An 11,515-nucleotide genomic window follows, 5' to 3' on the forward strand; every position below is an offset into this window, starting at 1 on the left:
ACACTGCCTTCTTGTACCTACTGAAACTCATTTCTATTTTATAGTAGACTGCTGAAAATTTTCCATTTTCCAGATGAAGGGGAGGTACAGAGATTAAATGATTTGCCAGTAGTTTTGCCAAGAAAAACCCAAATTGAGTTGAAAAGAGTTGGGAGACATAACTGAAGTGACTGAAAAACAACAACACAGCTATTTGGATATGATCAGAATTCAAACCCAAGACTTCTGACTCCAGGTGCACTGTATTTTCTCTCCCATTACAATGCCTCTCAGAAATACTAAAAGTATGTAACACTTGAACCTCAGGAAATCTGCTTTCAGCACTAGGGTGTATATAGGCATGTTTTTTTTTGTTTTTTTTTTGTTTTTTATCCTGGGACTCCATTCTAGGAGCATAGGGCCACAACCAGTAGGCAATGGGACACACAGTCGCTCAGGGTCACCCAGCTGGGAAATGTCTGAGCCCGGGTTTGAACCTAGGACCTTTCGTCTCTAGGCCTGGCTCTCAATCCACTGAGCTAGCCCAGCTGCCCCTACTTTAGGTTGCAGTTTCTTTAGCAGATGTAGTTTTTACACGGTGGGGTTGCTAGCCCCACGCCCAACCCTCCTCCTTTTTCATCCGGGCTAGGGACCGTCCTTGGCCCAGGAGTGGTAAGGGTGGGCATTAGGGGTCAAGTGACTTGCCCAAGGTCACACAGCTGGAAGTGTCCGAGGCCGGACTTGAACCAAGGACCTCCAGTCTCTAGGCCTGGCTCTCAATCCACTGAGCCACCCAGCTGCCCCTATGTAGGCATGTACTATACTAAATTTACCTCTACTGTATTTATAGGTTTCTCTTCCCACCTTACTGGTTCTTTCAATTTGAATAAGTACAACATATATGTTCCTCTAAGACTTAGTCAACAAGCATTTTTGGTTGTTATCTTTTTTTTATCAAAGAGGACCAAAATTATGCCACTAGAGATGTCTGTAGACTTGCACATAAACTGGATTTAAGTGAGGAAGAGTTACATAATCTTCTACCTCACTTTTTATTCCAAAATAATCAAAGTCCAGTGGCAAGACAAAAGTTAAAATGACTGATGATGGCCTGGGATGTAGTGAATGACCTTGTCTTCTTTGATATATCACCAAGCTCTAAGCTTTCCATAACAACTTCTTCTGCAGTTTTCATGGACTGTGGAACAACTTTTTCTTATAGGCCCTTCTACCACAGGGGGTCTTCTTATGCCTGGTGTAGATAACTACTCCACTAACTCACAAATGATTTTGAGGTCTGCTACTTATATTTAATCTGGGTTAGCACACCTGCCTAGACAATTATAGCCTTTGCTATAAGCTAGGCATTTATAGGGATGTAAAGTTGTGGTTTACAAAGAAAAGCAAAATGAAAAGACAGTCATGGCTCTAGGAGATTACGTTCTAAGCAAAAAAGATAATATCTTAAAAGCAAGCCGAAAAGAAGGGCAAGAACTCAAGAAGTATCTTTTGGGGGACCAAAGAGGAATGCGTGAATCAACCTATTTGGCCTATGGACCCTATATTAAAATGAAAGTCCTGGGAGCAAATTTTCATTCACAAAAAGGGACCATAGATCTTCCATTAATAAAAGACTACCAAATATTCATCCTTGTGAATGTTCATTGGCAAGTGCAGCCTTAGAAGGCACAGAATGTTTGGGTGACATAGGACTTGAAATAAATCCAATTTTTTTATGAAAACTTCACAAAAATGCAACACCACAGAGCAACACTACGCACAGTGATAAGATGTTGATGTGAAGTGGACAAGGAGAGGTGCTGAAAGTATGGGCACAGTGTGGGAAAGAAAACATCATTGCTACAGTCACTGAGCCAATCAGTGCCCAGGACACAGAGCACAGAGTTGTGGTTGGTTGACTTTAATTCCTTCAGCCAATAGTATACATATATATTCTCGTGTTGGCAAAACCTTCATTTTTAAAAATTTGAGTCAAACATCTCACCCTCCCACCTTTCCTCCTACCCTCCTGAACCCCTGAGATAGTAAGAGATATGATATATATTTTACTTGTGTAATAGTACAGATCATGTTTCCATATTAGTCCTATTATGAAAAAGAACTTGAACAAACAAAAGTAAAGAAGTAAAACAAAATACAGTTTATCTAGGTCTGCATTCAGACTCCACTATTTCATTCTCTGGAGATAGATGGCAATTTTCATCATGATTCCATGAATATTTTCTTGGATCACTTTATTGCTAGGAATAGCTAAGTCTAATTTTTCCAATAATGTTTTCCAATTTTCCCAGCAGTTTTTGTCAAATAGTGAGTTCTTGTCCTAAAATCTGGCATCTTTGGGCTTATCAAACACTAACTTGCTGAGGTCATTTACCCCTAGTCTATTCCACTGATCCACCCTTCTGTCTCTTAGCCAGTCCCATATTGCTTTATTGAACACTGCTTTATTGTATAGTTTAAGATTTGGTACTGCTAGGCCCCCATACTTCACATTTTTTTTCATTATTTCCCTTGATATTCTTGATCTTTTGTTCTTCCACATGAACTTTGTTATAATTTTTTCTAATTCTATAAAGAAGTTTGTTGGTAGTTTGATAGGTATGGCACTGATTAAGTAGATTAACTTAGGTAGGATTGTCATTTTTTAGTATATTAGCTCATCCTACCCAAGAGTAATTAATGGTTTTCCAATTATTTAGATCTGGTTTTAATTATGTTTGAGTTGGCTTGGACCACTATTTGCCCAGGCAGGTTCTCAGGGTCTGAATGTTAGCCTGGGAAGTTCAGAATCTGTGACAGCAGATGTGGGGTTGGGGGGTGGGGATTGTGGTATGCTCTTGGCTTGCATTTATTATTTCTGCTTTTCTGCATTTGTTTGTGATGTTTTTATGCCCTAGTACATGATCAATCTTTGTATATGTACCATGTGCTGCTGAAAAGAAGGTATATTCGTTTTTATCCCTTTTCAGTTTTCTCCAGATACCTATTAACTCTATTTTTCTAAAATTTCATTTATTTTTATTACTTCTTTCTTGTTTGTTTTTTGGTTAAATTTATCTAGATCTGATAGGGGAAAATTGACGTCCCCCACTGGTATAGATTTACTATCTACTTCCTCCTTAACTTCCAATAGTTTCTCCTCTAAAAATCTGGAGGATACACCATTTGGTGCATATATGTTGAGTACTGATATTTTTTCATATTCTATACTGCCTTTTATCAGGATGCAATTATGTTCCTTATCTTGTTTAATCAGATCTATTTTTGCTATAGCTTTGTCAGATATCATGATTGCAACTCCCACTTCTTTTTCTCAGTTGATGCCCAATGAATTTTGTTTCACTCTTTTTTACCTTTACTCTGTGTGTATCTCCCTGCCCCAAATGTGTTTCTTATAAAGAACATATGGTAGGATTTTGGTTTTAAATCGACTCTGCTATCTGCTTCTATTTCATGGGTAAGTTCATCCCATTCATATTCACAGTAATGATTACTTTCTGTGTATTCCCATCATTTTGATTTTCTCTTTTAATCCTGCCCTTTCTCTTTTCACTCCACACTAGTGTTTTGCTTTTAATCAGTCTCCCTTTCCCCCTCTTTTACTCCCCTTCCATTACCTCCCTTCTTATTCCCCTCCTACTTTTCTGTAGGGTCTTAATCACTACCCCACAACTTTTCCTTCCCTTATATTACTCCTCTTTCCACACACCCCCTTCTTTATTCCCTTGTACTTCTCTATAAGTTTAGATAGGATTCTATGCTCCAATAAATCTGACTGTTCTTCCATCTCTGAACCAATTCCAATGAGAGTAAGTTTTAAATATTACCCTCATTCTCCTCTCCTTATAATAGTATTCTCCCTCCCACCATGAGTCTCTTTATGTTGAATAATTAACCCTATTTTACTTCTTCCTTTGCATTTCTCTTAGTACAGTCTTCTTTTTTCCCCAATTTTTTTACATCTCGTCCTAAATGGCTTAATACCATACCCTCTGCATATATATTTTTTCTTGTATCTACTATGATAATGATAATTATTAAGAGTTACAGATATAATTTTTCCATATAGGAATATAATCAATATGTCCTTGTTGAAGCCTTAAATTTTTTTCTCTTTCTTATTTACATTTTATGCTTCTCTTTATGCTTTTGTAATTTGGACATCAAATTTTCTGTTTAATTCTGGTATTTTCTTCAAGAATGCTTAGTAATTTTCTATTTTATTAATATGCCTATACTTTCCCATGAAAGTATATAGTCAGTTTTAATGGTTAGGTGATTCTTAGTTGTAGCTCTAGATCTCTTGAATATGACTTGGAATGTCATATTCTAAGCCTTGTGGTCCTTTAGTGTGGAAGCCTGATTTTTATCCATGATCTTTTGATTCTCCTTTTCTATTTGGTCTATTCTACTTTTCATGGTACTCTTTTAATAATTGGACTTTTTAACTTGTTCTTCCATCACATCAGTTTTGGTTTTTAATATGCTTATTACTTCATTTGATTTCTGTGCCTCTCTTTCCATTTGACCAATTTTGCTTTTTAAGCTATTTTCTTGTTCTATTTCTTTCATTTCTTTTTTCTCACTTTTCTTCCCATTTTTCCTCTCCCTTATTTGGTTTTTGAACCTTTTTTTGAGTTCTTCCAGAACTTGCAACCAGTTTCCTTTTTTGGAGAATTTGCATGTGTTTGCTTGTTTCTCACCCTCTCTTGTTGCTTCAGTTTTTTGCTCTTTTTCTCCATAGAAATTTTCCAGGATCAAGAGCTTTCTTTGCTGCTGTTTGCTCATTTTTATGCTCAAGGACAGGGAGTTCTACAAGTTGTTGGTCATTTCTATCTTAGCTTCTGGTTCACAGGGTTTTGCCTTGGGGATATCTTCACTGCCTTGTCAGAGGCCTGAGGGAGTCCAGTTCTATTGAGTGCTGAAGCTCACTTGCAGGGCCTGGGATTTCCAGGGATAAGTCTGTGGTGTTTTGTTTTGTTTTGTTTTGTTTTTGGTTGATGTATCCTGCTTCCCAGTGTTTTGCCCTAAGGCTTTTTTCCCTGATGCTGCTGCTCTTATAGAGACCCAAGTGAGCCCAGAGCTATGGAGCTTTGAGCCTCACTGATAGGGCCTGGAACCTCCAGGGGTAGGTCTGTGGTGCTTTTTTGTTAGTGTAGCCCACGTCATAGAATCCTAAGGATGCCTAGCTCCTGGCTCTGTATCTGGTGTGGTAGGTGGATTATTTGTGCTTTTTCTTGTGCAGTTTTGCTTCCAGTTCCCCTTTATATCATTTAAATCAACTTTCTTTGCCTACCTTTCACATTGTATTCAGTGAGAGAGCACTCTTGCTCATCCTACTTTGACTTCTGTCCTTTTGAGGCACTTTTAAAGATCAGTTTAAAAGGATATTCAGAATAGTTTCAGGATATCTCTGCTACTACACTGCCATCTTGGCTTCACCCCACCCTTAATTTCAGTTTCATTAATCTCACTTTATCCAATTTTGTATGTAATTGAAGATTTTTAATTTGATATGTTTCTAGTTTTTTTTTTTATTTCTATGCTTAATTAATGTTCTTTCTCTATTTTATTGATGTAAGTGATTAGAGACATAAATTTCCCCCTAAGAACTATTTAATTAGATCCCATAAATTTTGGCATTTTGTATCATTGTTCTCATCTCCTTAATAAAATTATGACTGTTTCTTTGGTTTGTTTTTTGACCCACTTAATCTTTAGAATTAAATTACTGAGTTTCCAAATAATTCTTAATCTCTCTTTTCATGGGTCTTTATTGAATAGCATTTTTATTGTATTATGATATGAAAAGAATGTATTCAATATTTCTACTTTTCTGCATTTGATTTTGACATTTTTATTCCCTAATACCTCATCAATTTTTTGTGTAGATGCCATGCAAAGCTGAAAAAAGGTGTAATCTTTCCTATTGCCATCTAACTTTCTTCAAACTTCTAATTCTCTGAAATTATGTTTACCTCCTTAAAATCTTTTTCACCTTTTGGTTAGATTTATCTAATTCAGAGAGGGGAAAATTGAGACCTTCTCCATTAGTATAGTTTTATTATTTATTTCCTCTGGTAATTCATTTAGCTTATCCTTTAAGTTTGGAAGTGTTAGGTTCCGAATGGATTGCCACCCAAGGAGCACACAGAGACAATGCAATCCAAGCAAAGGGAAGTCTTTATTTCTAGTGCTCGATAGGGGAGTTCAGCAAAGGAGTTCTGGGGGGACATAGTCAGAGTAAAGATTATATATGTTTGGGGTGGTGGGAAACTCAGGGGGTGGCGGGAAAGGTGGCGGGTATCGGCAGACTCAGGGGTGCCCTGTAGTTCTTGAAGTAGCCTTTGTAGTTAATGGTTTTGGGCTGTCTCCCCAAGCATGTAGGATCTTTATGCTACATTTGGGAGCCTAATAACACCCTATTGTTAGTGACCATGGATTTCTCTAAGATATCCTGACCTGTTAGTAACTTTAGGTTTCTCAGAGTCATCCTGATCTGGGAGTCCCTAGTTTGTTTTTGCTTGTGGTTGCTTAGTTTCTGTGTCATAACTTTGGGGTTCTACAGAAGCTATATCATTTGGTTCATATGTGTTTCATATTGTAAAAGGGAATTCTTGGTTATCTTTGAGTTCACACTTGTGAAAAGGGAATCCTTTGTTCTCTTTGCCTAGTTGGAGTTAACACTTTGATTGGCAATAACTTTGAATCCACACAAGCTTGAACTAGGTGGGAGAAGCTTGAAAACCACTTAGTGAATTCACACCCTACCTAGTGCTAGGTGAAAAGCCAAGAAGATACTTGAAGAGTTCTACTCTTTTTTCTAACTCAAACAGTCAGAAACTTGTTCACACCCTCAGAAAGTGTGAACCTTTTTGATGAGCATTCAAACCTCCAGAAAGTGTGAACTAGTTTCCACAAAGACCATCCCCTGGACAGTGCTAGACAATTTGGAAGCTGTGATTGGCCTCTGTGAAAAGGGGGCAGGGACAGGAAACCACCATAAAATCCATGAAGGCAGTCTGGTGGAGGGAGGCTGGTGGAAGGCTGGTGAGAGGCTGGTGAAGGTTTCTGGAGAAAGAAGTCTTCTGGCTGAGTCTCCTAGCTTTCCTGGTTCATGGAGGAGTGCTGGTTGGGCACTGAGACCTTGGTGAGACTGTTCTCAATATCTTCTTTGGAACTGCACATGGTCGGTTTAAAGACTGAATCTTCTTGAACTTCTCTTAAGGAACTTCCCTTTAATAGAGACTCTGTGAATGAAGCTTTGCTTCATTCACCTCTGGCCCTCTGACTCTCAGCTGAGGATTAATTAGATTTACTTAGGGGATCATAGCAATTTGCCTACTGTGTTATTCCTATTTCCTTATTTCTTCTACCTCTTCTCAGTTGTAAATAAATTCTCATAAAAGTCAATTTTGACTTGAGGTTATTTCTTAATTGGGGAAATTTCCCCTGGAGACCACCTTTTAATATATACGACCAAAAAACACTTTTCTCCTTTAAAATATAGATATTACTTTATTTTCTATAGTACTTTTTAGCAAGATATAATTTACTTTCTTATCTCTTTTAATTAGAACTATTTTTATTTTATTTTTGCCTGTGATCATGATTGTTTTTCATGCTTTTTTCTCTTTAGATAAAGTAAAATAGATTCTTCTCCAGCCCTTTACCTTTATCTGGTGCATGTCTCTGTGCTTCAGATATGTTTCTTATAAATAGCATACTGCTTCATTCTTGTTTTTAATCCATTCTGGGATCTGCTTCCTTTTTATCTGTGAGTTTATTTCATTTACATTTATAATTATCCATTTTCCCCTCTGTTTATTCTTCCTTCCACCTTGTCCCTTTTCATAAGTGTTTTATTTCTGGCTACTGTCTCACAAACTCATCCTTTCCATCTTCCTCTCTTATGTAATAATTCTTTTCAGCCTCTTTTATGTGAGATGATCCACTCCATTCTTTTACTTCCTTCCATCTTCTCCCAGTACAGATTAATTTTTTATCCCTTAATTTTGTTTTTCTGGATTCACACCTACACTCTTTATCTATGTATATTTCTCCCAATTGCCCTTGTATTAATAAATTTTATATGAATTATAAATATGATCTTTTCATATAAGAATATATAGAGTGTCAAATTTTAACCTTATTGACCCCTTATATTTTATCTTCCTACTTACTTCTTAAGCGTGGCATGTGTTCCATTTGAATATCAAATTTTCCATGGAGGTCTGGTCTTTTCATTAGGTATTCTTAAACATTCCCAAATTCATTAAATATCCATTTTTACTCTCAAGTATTATACTGAGTTTTACTAGGTAAATGATTCTAGGTTATAATCCTAGTTCCTTTCCCTTCCAGGTCCTTTAAAATAAAATAAAATTAAAAATAGAAGGATCCCTGAGATCCTTTCAAATAGAAGGTTGCTAAGAGCTGAGGAATCCTGATTGTGACTCCATGATATCTGAATTGTTTCTTTCTGGCTGCTAGAAGTACTTTTTTCTTTGGACATGATGCTTAGGAATTTTCTGGGGTTTTCCTTTTGGGTTTTCAGTGATTCTTTCCTTTTCTATTTGACACTCTGATTCTAAGATTTCAGGGCAATTTTCCTTGATAATTTCTCTTAGCATGATGTCCAGGTTCCTTTTTACTTCTTTGCAGGCTAATAATTCTTAAATTATTTCTCTGAAATCTATTTTCCAGGTCAGTTGTTATTCCAAAGAGAAATTTCACATTTTCTTCTATTTTTTCATTCTATTGCTTTTGTCTGATTGTTTCTTGAAGCTTTATGGAGTCATTTTTTTTTGCTTTTCTAATACTATGTTTAAGGAATTTTAAGGAGAATTTAAAATTTTAACGAATAAGCTTATATATCTCCTTTAACATTTAGCTAGTTCTATTTTTTAAAGACTTGTTTTCTTCAATGACATCTACCAACTTTTCCATTTGGACAATTCTACTTTTTAAAGAGTTGTCTTCCTCTGTAATTTTTTGAATATTTTTTCTCATTTTATGTGTTTCCTCTACCAAGTTTTTGATTCTTTCCTCAATGTTTTCCTGCATTTCCCCCCTAATTTCTCATCTAATTCTCTCTTTTTTTATTTTTAGAGTTCTTTTTGAGCTCTTCTATTAGATCTTTTAGAGACTGAGATCAATTTATATTTTTATTTGATGCTTCACATGTAGCAATTTTGTCAATGCTATTCTCTTCTATGTAACTTGAACCTCTTTGGCACCATAGTCACTATGGGGTCAGATTCTTTTTTTTTTCTTCATTTGTTTTCTTGTTCCTCATTCATCAGTTTTTTTTGCTATATAGTATAGTTAAGCCCCATTTGTAAAATGGATAGCGTATTGTTCCAAGTTTCCTTTGCTGAGACTTGGGGCTTTGTTTCTGGTTTGCACCAGACCTTAGGATCTAGGTGCTGGCTTATATAACCAAGAGGTCTCTCTGGTGACTTTCACTGGAGGGAAGAAACCCTTCTCCATACATTGGAGGTAGACCTCACTTCAGGTTTATAGTGATGCAGTAACTTGCTAATGACCAGATCTAAGAACAGAGTGCTTAACAGTTCTTGGGTCAGATGGGGGAGGTGGTTGGGAGACCTCACTGCTAAACAGCCTCTATGGGCAGGACTTAGCTAATGGAAAGCCCTAGAGGCACAGTATCACTACTGGCGAGCCTAAGGTGGGGAGCCTCTCAGGAAGCTTGTATCAGGTTAGGAATCACTGCTGAGGGGATGAGACATCACATGGCTCACTGAAGTATGATCTGCCCTTGCTTCAGTCTGCTTGGAATTCACTCTCTTCCCATCCCAGTGAGAGAGATTTCATGTACTGGTCCTCCAAGCTGCTCTGGTCCAGTAAGCTGATTTTTTTTCTCTTCCAAAATTTGGTGTGAGGCTTTTGTTTAATATTGTTTGGAAGGGGAGGACATAAGAGCCTGGCTTATTTACTTTACCATCTTGGTACCAGAAGGCTCAAAATATGTTTCTAAAAGCAAATTCAATTGAGTGAAGTGGGAAAGATTCAGAATACAAGGATCTAAGGATTGAGGTCCAAAATAACTTTCTCTAGACTTAGGGGAGATAAAGGTCAATAAGGGAGTAGGACTACCAAAAGCAGAAACTGAGTACTCTCGGTAGGTAGTTCATATACTTATAAGTGTATAGATTTTGAGCTGAAGTGACTTCAGAGACAAATAGCTCAATGCTAACCTTTTATGGGTAAGGAAACTGAAGTGTAAAAGTTGATAAGTGACTTGCCCAAAGTCACACAAGTGATAAGTTGTAGAGGCAGGATTTGAACCCATGACCAGTGGTTCCTCTACTGCACATGTTGTTTTCACATTGCAGAATGAATATGAGGAATGCTAAGTTCCTTTAAATCTTACTGAGCTGGGGCAACACTTTGATTATACTGCCCTAGTTATACTTTGGCCAGGTACACAGATATTCTTTGGGGGAAATCTTAGAATGGAGGACCTGAATAGAAAATATTACCATTGATATAAGGATGCTCTGGCATGTTTATGACCCTGTTTTTCTGACTTGATGTCCTTTCTATGACCTTACACATAATCCTACAGATTAGTAAAATAATCCTAGAATATGGAGGATTTAACTAAACTGGAGATTTAAGCAATGTGTAACTCTGAAAAGCCATATTTGCCAGTTAGTATTAAGCTAACTAGAATCATAACTTTCCTGACTGCTGGATATATTTAAATCATGGCAACAATGTGACAGATACAGACTGTCACATTCTATGTAATAGATCACATCTCAGCATTTGAAAAGGAGGATATTTTTAGCTGCTTCTAGGGAGAATCAGATATAAGAGAAATAGTAGAAATCGAAGAAATTCAAGTTACTCTTGTTTAATATATGCCAGGTACTAAGGAAGGCAAACATGCACTGTACCTGATTCATCCTCATATGGAGTGATAAGAAATGAGAAACTAAATGATTTCAGCATGCATGTCATTTTCAAATGAAGGCTCAAGTTATACACCACCTTCACTTGATAGAGGCATATAATTACTGGGAATGCAAATGACAAATTGGGAAACAGTATCATTAGTCGACACTAATGATTAATAGGAGGGTAAAACCACCCCCAGGTATTTGTGGCCTCCTAGTTTAAGGCTACCAACTCAAATGAACCAAGAGCTTATTGCGTTTTGAACGAAGAAGTTTACAATAGGAAAACATAAAGAACATTTGCTGACTATAATCCAGAACATAAAATTTGAGTTCAAAATTCTTGCTTAACTATCTGTGTGACCCCGAGAAATTAGTTTCTCATCTTGTTCTCAAGTTTACTCATCTATAAAACAAAAGGTTGGGATTAAATTACCTCAACTGTTCCTTGTAAATTTAGACCTATGTCCATATGGTTATACTGTGGATCCATAGTCTACTCATGGAATACCCATCTAAGTCCAACTCTGTAACAATAAAGAGGCATAAACTGAGGGTCAGAGAATAGAAACAGCCCACCTAAGGTCACA

The sequence above is a fragment of the Gracilinanus agilis genome, chromosome X (assembly GCF_016433145.1).
Source record: "Gracilinanus agilis isolate LMUSP501 chromosome X, AgileGrace, whole genome shotgun sequence".
NCBI classification, from domain to species: Eukaryota; Metazoa; Chordata; class Mammalia; order Didelphimorphia; family Didelphidae; genus Gracilinanus; species Gracilinanus agilis.